Genomic DNA, 12,719 nt, shown 5'->3' with positions numbered 1-12,719 from the left:
TTGGCTGGGGTGCGGGAGACCCTGCTGTGCAAAGAAGCCTGTCCTGCTCCCTCCGGGCGGGGCCAGAGAGGGACTCGGTGGGGGCGGGGCCAAGCGGTGGCTGGAGGCGGGGCTACCGGTGGAGGCGGGACCAAGCGGTGGTTGGAGGCGGGGCTAGGGCGGGGCTGTTGGTGGTGGCGGGACCAAATGGTGGCTGGAGGTGGGGCCGGGGCGGGGCTATCGGCGAGGGCGGGGCCAAACGGAGACTGGAGGCGGGGCTAGGGCGGGGCTGCAGGTAGGGGCGGGGCCAAGCGGTGACCGGAGGCGGGGCTTTGGCAGGGCTATCAGCGGGGGCGGGACCAAAAGGTGGCCAGAAGCGGACCTAGGGCAGGGCTGTCGGTGGGGGCGGGGCCAAGCGGTGGCTTGAGGCGGGGCTAGGGCGGGGCTATCAGCGAGGGCGGGGCCAGACGGTGGCTGGAGGCGGGGCTATCAGCGAGGGCGGGGCCAGACGGTGGATGGAGGCGGGGCTAGGGCGGGGCTATCGGTGGGGCGGGGCTATGGTGGAGGCGGGGCCGGTGGGGTCCTGACCAGGGCAGTGGGACCCCACAGTCCCAGCCTCCCATGCAGTCTGGCGCCCCCTTCTGGAGGCGGCATGCTCGGAACTCCCTTCCCCACTCCATGGCTTCCTGGGGTGCCCCCTCTGTCCTTAATGGGTCCTGGGCTTCTCAGGAGGCCCCTTCCTGGAGATCCTTCATTCACCCATTCCACCGCCAGATGGTGTCAAGCCCTGAGGATCCAGCCTGAACCAAGAGTCCAAGCCCTGCCCTCCTCGGGTTGTCCCACCCCAGCAGAGGGGACAGACGCTCACCAAATAAATCTATGACGATTCTTTTTTAAAAGAAAGATTAATTTCTTATTTATTTCTCTCCCCTTCCCCCCCAGTTGTCTGCTCTCTGTGTCCACTCACTGTGTGTTCTTCTGTGACCGCTTCTATCCTTATCAGTGGCACGGGAATCTGTGTCTCTTGTTGTTGCGTCATCTTGCTGTTTCAGCTCTCTGTGTGTGCGGCGCCATTCCTGGGCAGGCTGCACTTTCTTTCGCGCTGGACGGCTCTCCTTACGGGGCGCACTCCTTGCGCGTGGGACTCCCCTATGCGGGGGACACCCCTGCGTGGCAGGGCACTCCTTGCACGCATCAGCACTGCACATGGGCCAGCTCCACACGGGTCAAGGAGGTCCGGGGTTTGAACCGCGGACCTCCCATGTGGTAGCCGGACTCCCTAACCACTGGGCCAAGTCTGCTTCCCCCTACGACAATGCTTGAAGGAGAATAAATAAGGGAGGGAGGTTAAGGAGTGATGGGAGGCGGGGGGGGGGGTATTTTCACTCGCGGGATGGGAGAAGGTGTCTCTAAGGAGGTGGCACCTGAAGTTGGTGAGGGAGGTAGGCTTGTGGCTATCTGGGGGAAGGACATTCCCAGTGTGGAAAAGGGCAGGTGTAAGGGCTTTGAGGTGGGAAGGGGCATGATGTGTTGGAGGGACAGGAGGAGGCTGATGTGTCTGGAGGGGTGTGGGTGAGGGGGAGGGTGGGGGGAGGACGAGGGCAGGGGTGCCAGGAGCTGTGGGTTGACTCGGATGGGGATCGTCCATGCCTCCAGGTTCTGTCCTGGAGAACCTGTGTTGGGACCTGCCTTATGAGGGACCTGGAGTTACCAGAGGGCTTGACAGCTTGACACCCCTCCCTCTTCCCCCTGGGTATCCGTCTGAACTCGAGGAAGTCCTTCCCAAGGTCTAACTACATCTGGACACTCTCTGGGGTTGGATCACCTCTTGCTTTGGGTCCCCATGGTATGTAGGGGAGCAGTCGTTCAGTTGGAATCCCCGCCCCAGGACCTTTGCACCTGCCATCCCCCCCTGCCCTGGGACACTGCTCCCCCAGGTAACGACATGTCTTGCTCCGTCTCCTCCACCAGGTCTTTGCTCACCCATCACCTCCTCAGGGAGGCCTGCACCTAAAACAATCTCCCCCTCTGCTACTTTCTGTGCTCTTTCCAACTCGGCTTTGTTTTCCTTCATTGCACTTGTGGCTTTCCACCGTTTGTTATTCATTGTCTCCCCCGCTGGTTGAGCAGCAGCCTGTCAGGGCCCAGAGGTCATTGTAGCATCCCTCGTTTCTGGAGGAGAGCCTGGCACACAGGAGGTGCTCACCAAAGATGTGTTGAATAAATAGATGGACACGCACAGCCCCTCTCTTCCTCCAACAGTCGGACTCTCGGGCCAGAGGGCCATGGAAAAACCCTGCCCTGAGACAAGGCTCACCACTTGCCCATTTCCTGGTGGCAGCTTTCCTGGACCAGGGGCACCAGGAAAGCACAATCTCTGCCTGGGCCTGAAATCCCACCATTACCACTCTGTGAGGATTAAGACACTGCTGTCCCCAGACAAGAGACCGAGAAGGGCAGATGTCCCCGGCAAAGGGACCCTGGACGGCTCAGGGGGACTCTGTGAGCTGGGCTGGTTGGGCATGTGCTTTCTGGAGAAGGGCAGGCTTGGAGCTGCGCCTAAACCAGGAGGCTGGGGCGACACCTGGTGGTGGAATGGGGTCTCTGCTGGGACTGCCCGCCGGCGAGCGCGTCCTGTACCCCGCGGGCACCCAAGCTGGGTAGGGGCAACGACTGCGTGACCCCGGAGTTCAGCGCAAGGGCCTGGCAGACAGGAGGCCGCTGCTTTCGTTTATTCACGTGTTCCGGGATTCGTTAAGGAAGCTTTGCAGAGACCCCCCTGTGCGCCCAGCCCTGTTCTAGACAGGACGCCTGAGTGAGAGTTTGCATTCGAAAGGGGACGGGTGATGGCAGGGACAGAGGCTGGACATTATATATCCTGCCATAACCCACTGAATACGCTGGGGGAGAGTGTCAACTACAATGTAAACTGTTATCCATGTGGTGCAGCAGCGCTCCAAAATGTACTCACCAAATGCAATGAATGTCCCACGATGATGAAAGAGGTTGTGATGTGGGAGGGGTGGGGAGTGGGGCATATGGGAATCCCCTATATCTTTTTTTTTTCAAGATTTATTTCATTATTTACTACCTCCCCCCTGCAGTTGTCTGCTCTGTGTCCATTTGCTGTGTGTTCTTCTGTGTCTGCTTGTATTCTTGTCAGCGGCACTGGGAATCTGTGTCTCTTTGTTGTGTCCTCTTGCTGTATCAGCTCTCCGTGTGTGGCGCCACTCCTGGGCGGGCTGTGCTTTTTTTGTGTGTGTGCATGGTGGCTCAATGCAGGGCGCACTCCTTGCGCGTGGGGCTCCCCTACGCGGTGGACACCCCTGCGTGGCAGGGCACTCCTTGCGCGCATCAGCACTGTGCATGGGCCAGCTCATCACATGGGTCAAGGAGGCCCGGGGTTTGAACCCTGGACCTCCCATGTGATAGACGAATGCCCTATCTGTTGCGCCAAGTCTGCTTCCCCCCATATCTTTTTAATAAAATGTTTTGTGTGATCTGTGTATCTTTTAAAAATAAGTAAATAAATATAGATATATTTCAAAAAGGGGCGGGGTGGAAGACTTGACTTCCCTGGAGACGTGGAGCTCGGCTGTGTTGGGGAGAAAGGGGTCAGGAATGGAACAGAAGCCTTTGTCTGCACCCATGGGGAACTCTTGTCTGAGAACGTGGGCATGCCTTCCCCTCCAAGGGAGGGGCCCAGTTTTTCTAGCAACTTTGCCCATCCGGATCTCAGCCACAAACCGAGGAGGAACCAGAAAAAAGTGGAGGCAAAAGCGTATCTGCGTTGCTCCTGGCAATTCCACTAACCTCTCAGTGTGTCTTGGCACTCTCTTTTTTTTAAAAGATTTATTTTTTATTTATTTCTCTCCCCTTCCCCACCCCTCCCCCCTGTTGTCTGCTCTCTGTGTCCATTCGCTGTGTGTTCTTCTGTATTGTATTCTTGTCAGCAGCTGCTTGTATTCTTGTCAGCAGCACGGGAATCTGTGTCTCTTTGTTGTGTCATCTTGTGTCAGCTCTCCGTGTGTGCAATGCCACTCCTGGGCGGGCTGTGCTTTTTTTCACGTGGGGCGGCTCTCCTTGTGGGGCGCACTCCTTGCGCGTGGGGCTCCCCTACGTGGGGGACACCCCTGCGTGGCAGGGCACTCCTTGCGCGTATCAGCACTGCGCATGGGCCAGCTCCACACAGGTCAAGGAGACCTGTTTGAACCCTGGACCTCCCATGTGGTAGGTGGACACCCTATCCGTTGAGCCAAATCCGCTTCCCCTGTTGGCTCTTACTTTCCACACAGTTCTAACCATCTGGGCGGCTAGCCTCTGAGCCCTGCTTGGCAGATGAGAAGATAGAGTATCATAGCACAAGAAGAAAACCAAGAGGCCAAGTCAGTTGAGGCCATTGAATGAAAGAGCAAATAATTCCTCACCTGAGAGAATTGTGGTTATTCCCTTGAAAAATATGTGGGGAACACTTAGTGTCCAGATTCATTTGATTACTGATTTCTCTAAAAATTTCTATGTGAAAGACACTGAGGGAAGAGAGGGGTGGGATGTAGCCCCACTGCAGGGCAACTCTGGCAGTTAAGTTAGGGGGACAGATGCAGCAGACACACGGGCCAATGTGCAAACTGTCGAAAGCCAAGTGGGCTTCCCAGAGGAGGCGGCATTAGAGTTGGGCCTTGAAGGATGAGTAAATGCGGAGTGGAGTGTAGACATTCCCGGTGGAAGAAGAAGATCATTCATTGGTCAGGCTAACAAGACTGAAAGCCCATGATGCGTTTTGAAAATGGAGTCTAGGGTGGAGTGTGTGTGGGGGGAGCAAATTAGGAGATGAGCTTGGAGAGATCAATTGAGATCCAACCGAAAAGGCCTTGGGATTTTAGAATTGTTTGAGCTGGCAATAGGGACTCATGGATGGGTGCGTGAGCGTGTGTGTTTCATTTTTTATTTTTTAAAAGATTTATTTATTTCTCTCCCTTTCCCCACCCTCCCCCTGTTGTCTGCACTCTGTGTCTGTTCGCTGTGTGTTCTTCTGTGACCGCTTCTATCCTTATCAGGGGCACTGGGAATCTGTGTCTTTTTGTTGCACCATCTTGCTGCATCAGCTCTCCGTGCGTGTGGCGCCATTCCTAGGCAGGCTGTGCTTTTTTTGCGCTGGGTGGCTCTCCTTACAGGGCGCACTCCTTGCGTGTGGGGCTCCCCTACGCGGGGGACACCCCTGCGTGGCAGGGCACTCCTTGTGCACATCAGCACTGCGCATGGCCAGCTCCACACGGGTCAAGGAGGCCCTGGGTTTGAACCTGGACCTCCCATGTGGTACGGGGACGCCCCAACCACTGGGCCAAGTCTGCTTCCCTGTGTGTTTTAAATAGATGGCTTTTAAGTTAGGAAAGAGACATGGTTAGATTTGTGTGTGGGTCACACCCCTCTGTTATGTGGAGGAAAGTGACGCCAGAGAGAATTATTTCGGAGCCTGAGGCAAGTTGGTGACGGCTGGGCAGGTCTAACCTTTTTTTTTTTTTTGGGCGGGTGCACCTTCATTGTCTGGCGTCCAAGGCTACAACTCCTTCCAAACCCCTCCTGGAATTCTGAACCAAGTGGGCCAGTGGAAATGACAGGACAACTGTGGGGCTTTCGAGGAGAAAGTGGGAGGTAAGGAGAGGCATGCATGCCATTTTCAAAAACTTGCCAAAACTGAGCAAGAAACTGCAGCCAGGCACAGGCCAGAAGGCTCACCCCACCTGTGGACCGAGGCATGCCAAGTTGTGGATGTGCAGACGTGAGCAGGTGCCTTATTTATGCACAAGTTCAATGCCACGCGAGCTGAGGTGGCTCAAATGGCAGAAGCTGCTGGCTTCGCTGCAAAGGGCTTTTGGTCTTGCTTGCTTTGTGTTTTTTAGCTCATCAGAAAACTTTATAGGGAAGCGGACTTGGCCCAGTGGTTAGGGCGTCTGTCTACCACATGGGAGGTCCGCGGTTCAAACCCCGGGCCTCCTTCACCCGTGTGGAGCTGGCCATGCGCAGTGCTGATGCACGCAAGGAGTGCCCTGCCACGCAGGGGTGTCCCCCGCGTAGGGGAGCCCCACGCACAAGGAGTGCGCCCCGTAAGGAGAGCCGCCCAGTGCGAAAGAAAGTGCAGCCTGCCCAAGAATGGCATCGCACACATGGAGAGCTGACACAAGATGATGCAACAAAAAGAAACACAGATTCCCGTGCCGCCGACAACAACAGAAGTGGACAAAGAAGAACACGCAGCAAATAGACACAGAGAACAGGCAACTTGGGGGGGGGAGGGGAGAGAAATAAATAAATAAATAAATCTTTAAAAAAAAAAAGAGGAAGCTTTATCATTTTTTTCAGATTTATTTATTTATTTTTAAAAAAGATTTATTTATTTATTTATTTAATTCCCCCCCCCTCCCCTGGTTGTCTGTTCTTGGTGTCTATTTGCTGCGTCTTGTTTCTTTGTCCGCTTCTGTTGTCGTCAGCGGCACGGGAAGTGTGGGCGGCGCCATTCCTGGGCAGGCTGCTCTTTCTTTCACGCTGGGCGGCTCTCCTCACGGGCGCACTCCTTGCGCGTGGGGCTCCCCTAAGCGGGGACACCCCTGCGTGGCAGGGCACTCCTTGTGCGCATCAGCACTGCGCATGGCCAGCTCCACACGGGTCAAGGAGGCCCGGGGTTTGAACCGCGGACCTCCCATATGGTAGACGGACGCCCTAACCACTGGGCCAAAGTCCGTTTCCCTAGATTTATTTTTTATTTCTCCCCCCCTGCCCCCCACAGTTGTCTGCTCTCTGCGGCCATTTGCTGTGTGTTCTTCTGTGTCTACCTGCATTCTTGTCAGTGACACTGGGAATCTGTATTTCTTTTTGTTGTGTCATCTTGCTGCGTCAGCTCTCTGTGTGTGTGGTACAACTCCTGGGCAGGCTGCACTTTTTTCACGTGGGGCGGCTTTCCTTACGGGGTGCACTCCTTGCACGTGGGGCTCCCCTACGCGGGGGGACACCCCTGCGTGGCAGGGCACTCCTTGCGCGCATCAGCACTGCGCATGAGCCAGCTCCACACGGGTCAAGGAGGCCCGGGGTTTGAACCGTGGACCTCCCATGTGGTAGATGGCTCCGTTGAGCCAAATCTGCTTCCTAGCTTTATCATTTCTAATCGCTGCAAATCAAACAGAGGTGTAACATGTTAAGTGACACCTTAATTCATATATATGTAGATATATGTATATATATTTAGGAGGTACTGGAGATCGAACCCAGAACCTCACACATGGGGAGCAGGTACCCAACCACTTGAACTACATCCACTCCCCACCTTAACTCATATTTTTAATGAATTTTTGTTTGTATATATAACATAAAATTTGTCACATTAACCGTTTTTACCAGTGGCATCGATTACTTTTATGATGTTGTTACCAACACCATCCCTCATTACTAAAACTCGTTCATCACCCAAAATAGAAACACTGCACCCATAAGCAGTAACTCCCCAGGCCCCTCTTCCACCAGCCCCGGGTAACCTCCCACCTCCTTTTTTTCTCTATGGATTTGCTTATTTTAGATATTTCACCGAAATGGAATCATGCAATATTTGTCCTTTTGTCTCTGGCTTATTTCACTTAGCATAATGTTTTCAAGACACATCCCTGTTGTAGCACATAGCGGAATGTCATTCCTTCGTACGACTGAATAATATTCCATTTTGTGGCATATACCACATTTTGTTGATCCATTCATCTGTTGATGGACACTTGACCTTTTGACTAGTGTGAATAATACCTCTGTGAACACTGGCGAACCAGTATCTACTCGGGTTCCTGCTCTCAATTCTTTGGGGACACATACCCAAAAGTGGAATTGCTGGGTCATATGGTAACCTGTGTTTAACTTTTTTAGGAACCGCCAAACTGTATTCCACCATTTTACTTACATCCCCACCAGCAATGCATGAGAGTTTCTCCACATCATCGCCAACACTTACCTTCCTTTTTTTTTCAATATTAGGGCAATTTTCATGATTCAAAAAGAAAAAGGCAAAACAACGAAAAAACCCCACAAAACAAGCAACCAACGCTTTTTAAAGTCATAGCCATCTAGTGGATGTGAAGTAGTAGTTCATTGTGGTAAACTTTTTTTAATGCATGCGACGTCATAAATTGTCTTGCGGTGACACAGTGTTACCAGGACCAGATCAAGAAAGAGAACTTTGTGTCAATCCAGGAGCCGCTCATGCCCACTGACCTTGAGAAGGTCTTGCTAAACAGTCTTCCAAAGGCTGGTACCAAGCTGTGCTCCCAGCAGTGTGTAAGCTCCTCATCAGCACTTACCGGTGTCTTTCTTCTTCATTCTAGACATTCCGATGGGTGTGTAGTAAAATCACTTGGTGAGTTTAATTGGCATTCCCTAATAACTAATAATGTTCATGTGCCATTTGGATATCCCCTTTCGTGAAGGGTCTGTTTGAGTCTTTTGACCACTTTTCAATCATGTCGTCTGCCCTTTTCTCATTGATGTGTGGGAATATGTGTGTGCATAGATACATACGTGTACATGTATACATGTATATATACACGCATGTGCAGATTTTATATAAATATATCATAAACATAAATATATATACCTATTTTATATGAATTTAAAATATGGGATATGTATTCTTTGTTGGATTCAAGTATGGAAAATATCTTCTCCTACTCAGCAACTTACTTTTTCGTTCCCTTCATGGTGTCTTTTCATCAATAAAGTTCCTTATTTTTTTTTTAAGATTTTCTTAATGTTAAGGTAGTTCAATTCATGATTTTTTCCCTTTGTGGTTAGTGCTTGTTAGTGTCCTGGTTAAGAAATCTTTGCCTACTCCAGAATTATGAAAATATTCCCTTATGTTTTCTTCTAACAGCTTTATCATTTATCTTTATATTTAGATGTGCAATCCATCTGGAATTGATTTTTTTAAGGAAATTATTGCAGATATATATATATATACACACACACACATAAAATTAGCCACTTTAACCATTTTTAAGTGTACAATTCAGTGGCACTAATTACATTTGCAATGTTGTGTTATCATCACCACCATCTATTACTAAAAATTTGTCGTCACCCAAAACAGAAACTCTGTACCAAAAAGCAGGAACTCCCCGTTCCCTTCTCCCTACAGAACCCCGTAAGCTCTAGCTTACTTTCTGTCTCTATGACTTTGCTTATTGTAGGTCTTTCATTTAAGTGGAATCAAACAATATTTGTCCTTTTGTGTCTGGCTTATTTCACTCAACATGAGGTTCTCAGTGTAGACCCATGCTATTGCAAGTATGGAAGCTTCTCTCCTTTTAACAGTTGCATAATATTCCATTGTGTGTATGTCTCACCTTTTGCTTATCCACTTATCTGTTGATGGACACTTGGGTTGCTTCCCTCTTTTGTCTATTGTGGAAAAAGCTGCTATAAACATTAATGTACAAGCATCTGTTTGAGTCCCTGCTTTCTATTCTTTGTGACATATACCTGGAAGTAGGGTTGTGAGGTCATATGGTAATTCTATGTTTAACTTCTTACGGAACTGCCAAACTGTTTCCTATAATGACTGTACTACTTTACATTCCCACCAGCAATGCGTTGAGCATTTCAATCTCTCCACTTCCTTGCACTTATTTTATCTTTTTAAATAACAGCCATCCTAGGGGGTGTGAAGTGGCATCTAATTTGTGGTTTTGATTTGCCTTTCCCTAATGGCCATTGATGTTGAACATGTTTCCATGTGCCTATTAATCATGTGTGTATCTCCTTTGGAGAAATGTCTATTCATGCCCTTTGCCTGGTTTTTAATTGAGTTATTTGTTGGTCGTAGAGTTGTAGGAGTTCTTTATATATTCTCGGTATTAAACCCTTCTCAGATTTATGGTTTCCAAATATTTTCTCCTGTTCTGTAGGTTGTTCTTTCACTTTCTTCATAATGTCTTTTTTTTAAAGATTTTATTTATTTATTTCTCTCCCCTTCTCCCCCCGCCCCCCCCCCCCCCCCCGCCGCCGTTGTCTGTTCTGTGTCTCTTTGCTGCCGCCTCTTCTTTGTCCGCTTCTGTTGTTGTCAGCGGCACGGAAATCTGTGTTTCTTTTGTTGCATCATCTTGTTGTGTCAGCTCTCCGAGTGGGCAGCACCATTCCTGGGCAGGCTGCACTTTCTTTCACACTGGCGGCTCTCCTTGCAGGGCGCACTCCTTGCACGTGGGGCTCTCCTACGCGGGGACACCCCTGCGTGGCAGGGCACTCCTTGCGCACATCAGCACTGCGCATGGGCCAGCTCCACATGGGTCAAGGAGGCCCGAGGTTTTGAACCGGGGACCTCCCCATGTGGTAGGCAGACGCCCTATCCACTGGGCCAAGTCTGCTTCCCCATAATGTCTTTTGATGCACAAAAGTTTTTCTTTTTTTGTTTTTGATGAAGTCCAATTTATCTTTTTTCCCTTCTTTTGTTGCTTATGCCTTTGGTGTCATATCTATGAATCCACTGCCAAACCCAAGCGTCATGAACGTCTTTCATGTTTTCCTCTATGACTTTTTTGGGTTTTGGTTTATCCTTAGGCTGTCGATCCACTTTGATTTTTTTTGTGTTTAAGATGTTAGGTAGGAGTCCAGCATCATTCTTTACATGTGTAAATCCAGTTCTCCCAGCACTATCTGTTGAAGAGTCTATTTTTTTTTCCCCTGTCATATGAATGTAGCACCTCGTTGAAAATCAGTTGCTGTAGATGTTTGGGTTTACCTGTGGACTCTTGATTCCATTCCATTGGTCTATATATCTATCTTTATGCCAGTACCACACTGTTTTTTTTTAAAGATTTATTTATTTGTTTCTCTCCCATTCCCTCCCCTTCCCCCTCCCCCCCTCCCCCTTCCCCCCTCCCTCCCTTCACCCCAGTTGTCTGTTCTCTGTGTCTGTTCACTGCGTGTTCTTCTTTGTCGGCTTTTGTTGTCGTCAGCGGCACGGGAATCTGTGTTTCTTTTTGTTGCGTCATCTTGTTCTGTCAGCTCTCTGTGTGTGCGGCGCCATTCCTGGGCAGGCTGCACTTTCTTTTGCTCTGGGCGGCTCTCCTTGTGGGGCACACTCCTTGCACGTGGGGCTCCCCTATGTGGGGGACACCCCTGCGTGGCACAGCACTCCTTGTGCGCATCAGCACTGTGCATGGGCCAGCTCCACACGAGTCAAGGAGGCCCGGGGTTTGAACCACGGACCTCCATGTGGTAGACGGACGCCCTAACCACTGGGCCAAGTCCGCCTCCCACACTGTTTTGATTACTTGTAACTTTGTAGTGAGTTTCGACTCCTCCAACTTGCTCTTCTTTTCAAGGTGGTATTGGCTATTTGGGACCCCTTGCAAATTCAATATCAGTTTCAGGATTGGCTTTTCTTTTTCTGCAAAAAAGGCACCTGGAATTTTGACAGGGATTGGAATTGATTTTTTGCATGTGGTGTGAGGTAGGGATCAAAATTCATTCCTTCTTTAACTGGTATGTCCAGTTGAACCAGCACCATGTGGGTTCTGGAGCGTGAATGCCTGTGCACCAGTCCTGGGTCCATCTCTCATCTTTAAAATGTGAATTATAGTAATATCTACTTCATAGGGGGTATTCTGTGGGTAAACTGAGTCATGACAATGAACAAACAATGCTGCTAATGATTAGCACATCGTACATATTCAATAAAGCTCACTAATTCTCGTGATTGTTTCTGACAATTAAAGTCCCCATCTGGGGACCTTAAGGGGAAAAGCCATTTTTTTGGTGGCCCCCCAACCCTATGCTGAAAATGATGGTGATGATGGAGGGGCACCTTCTAGAAGTATTTCTGGTCAGGATCTGCAGGCACCAGCGCTGGTTTGGATGGAGGAGCAGGGAGGTAGAAGGGAAGATCAAGGGGACATAATCTGAAGTTTCTGACTCTGGGTGCATTAGGGCCATGGCTAGAGGGAGGCAACCAAGGAATTCAGGGCACAAAATCTAGAGCTGCTCATTCTCACGTCTCAGAGGAGGGAGCTTGCAGGCAGAGTCGAAGAATACTCGCTCTTTCTTAGGCGGTTGCATTGAGATATAATTTACGCACCATGAAATGCTCTTCCTTAGCTGTACGATTCAGTGGTTTTTAGTAAATTTACAGACTTGGCCAACCATCACCACAATCCAGTTTTAGGAAACGATCCCTTTTCTCATTTGCAGTCAATCCCTTCTTCCATCAAGGCCGTAGCTCATCTGCTTTCTCTCTCTATTGGTTTGTCTTTCCTCGATATTTTGTATAAATGAAATCATAATATATGTGGCCTTTTGGGTCTGCCTTCTTTCACTTAAAATAGTTTTGAGGGAAGCAGACGTGGCTCAACTGATAGACCATCTGCCTACCACATGGGAGGCCCAGGGTTCAAACCCAGGGCCTCCTGACCCGTGTGGAGCTGGCCCATGTGCAGTGCTGATGCGTGCAAGGAGTGCCCTGCCACGCAGGGGTGTCCCCCACGCAGGGGAGCCCCACGTGCAAGGAGTGTGCCCTGTATGGAGAGCCGCCCTGCTTGAAAAAAGCGCAGCCTGCCCAGGAGTGCGGCTGCACACATGGAGAGCTGATGCGGCAAGATGACGCACCAAAAAGAGACACAGTTTCCCAGTGCTGCCAGATAATGCAGGTGGAAGTAGAAGAACACGCAACGAATGGACACAGAGAGCAGACAACGGGAGGGGAAGAGGGGAGAGAA

Source organism: Dasypus novemcinctus, chromosome 30 (assembly GCF_030445035.2).
Source record: "Dasypus novemcinctus isolate mDasNov1 chromosome 30, mDasNov1.1.hap2, whole genome shotgun sequence".
NCBI lineage: Eukaryota > Metazoa > Chordata > Mammalia > Cingulata > Dasypodidae > Dasypus > Dasypus novemcinctus.
The sequence above is the reverse complement of the archived record's forward strand: the minus strand, read 5'-3'. Positions refer to the sequence as shown.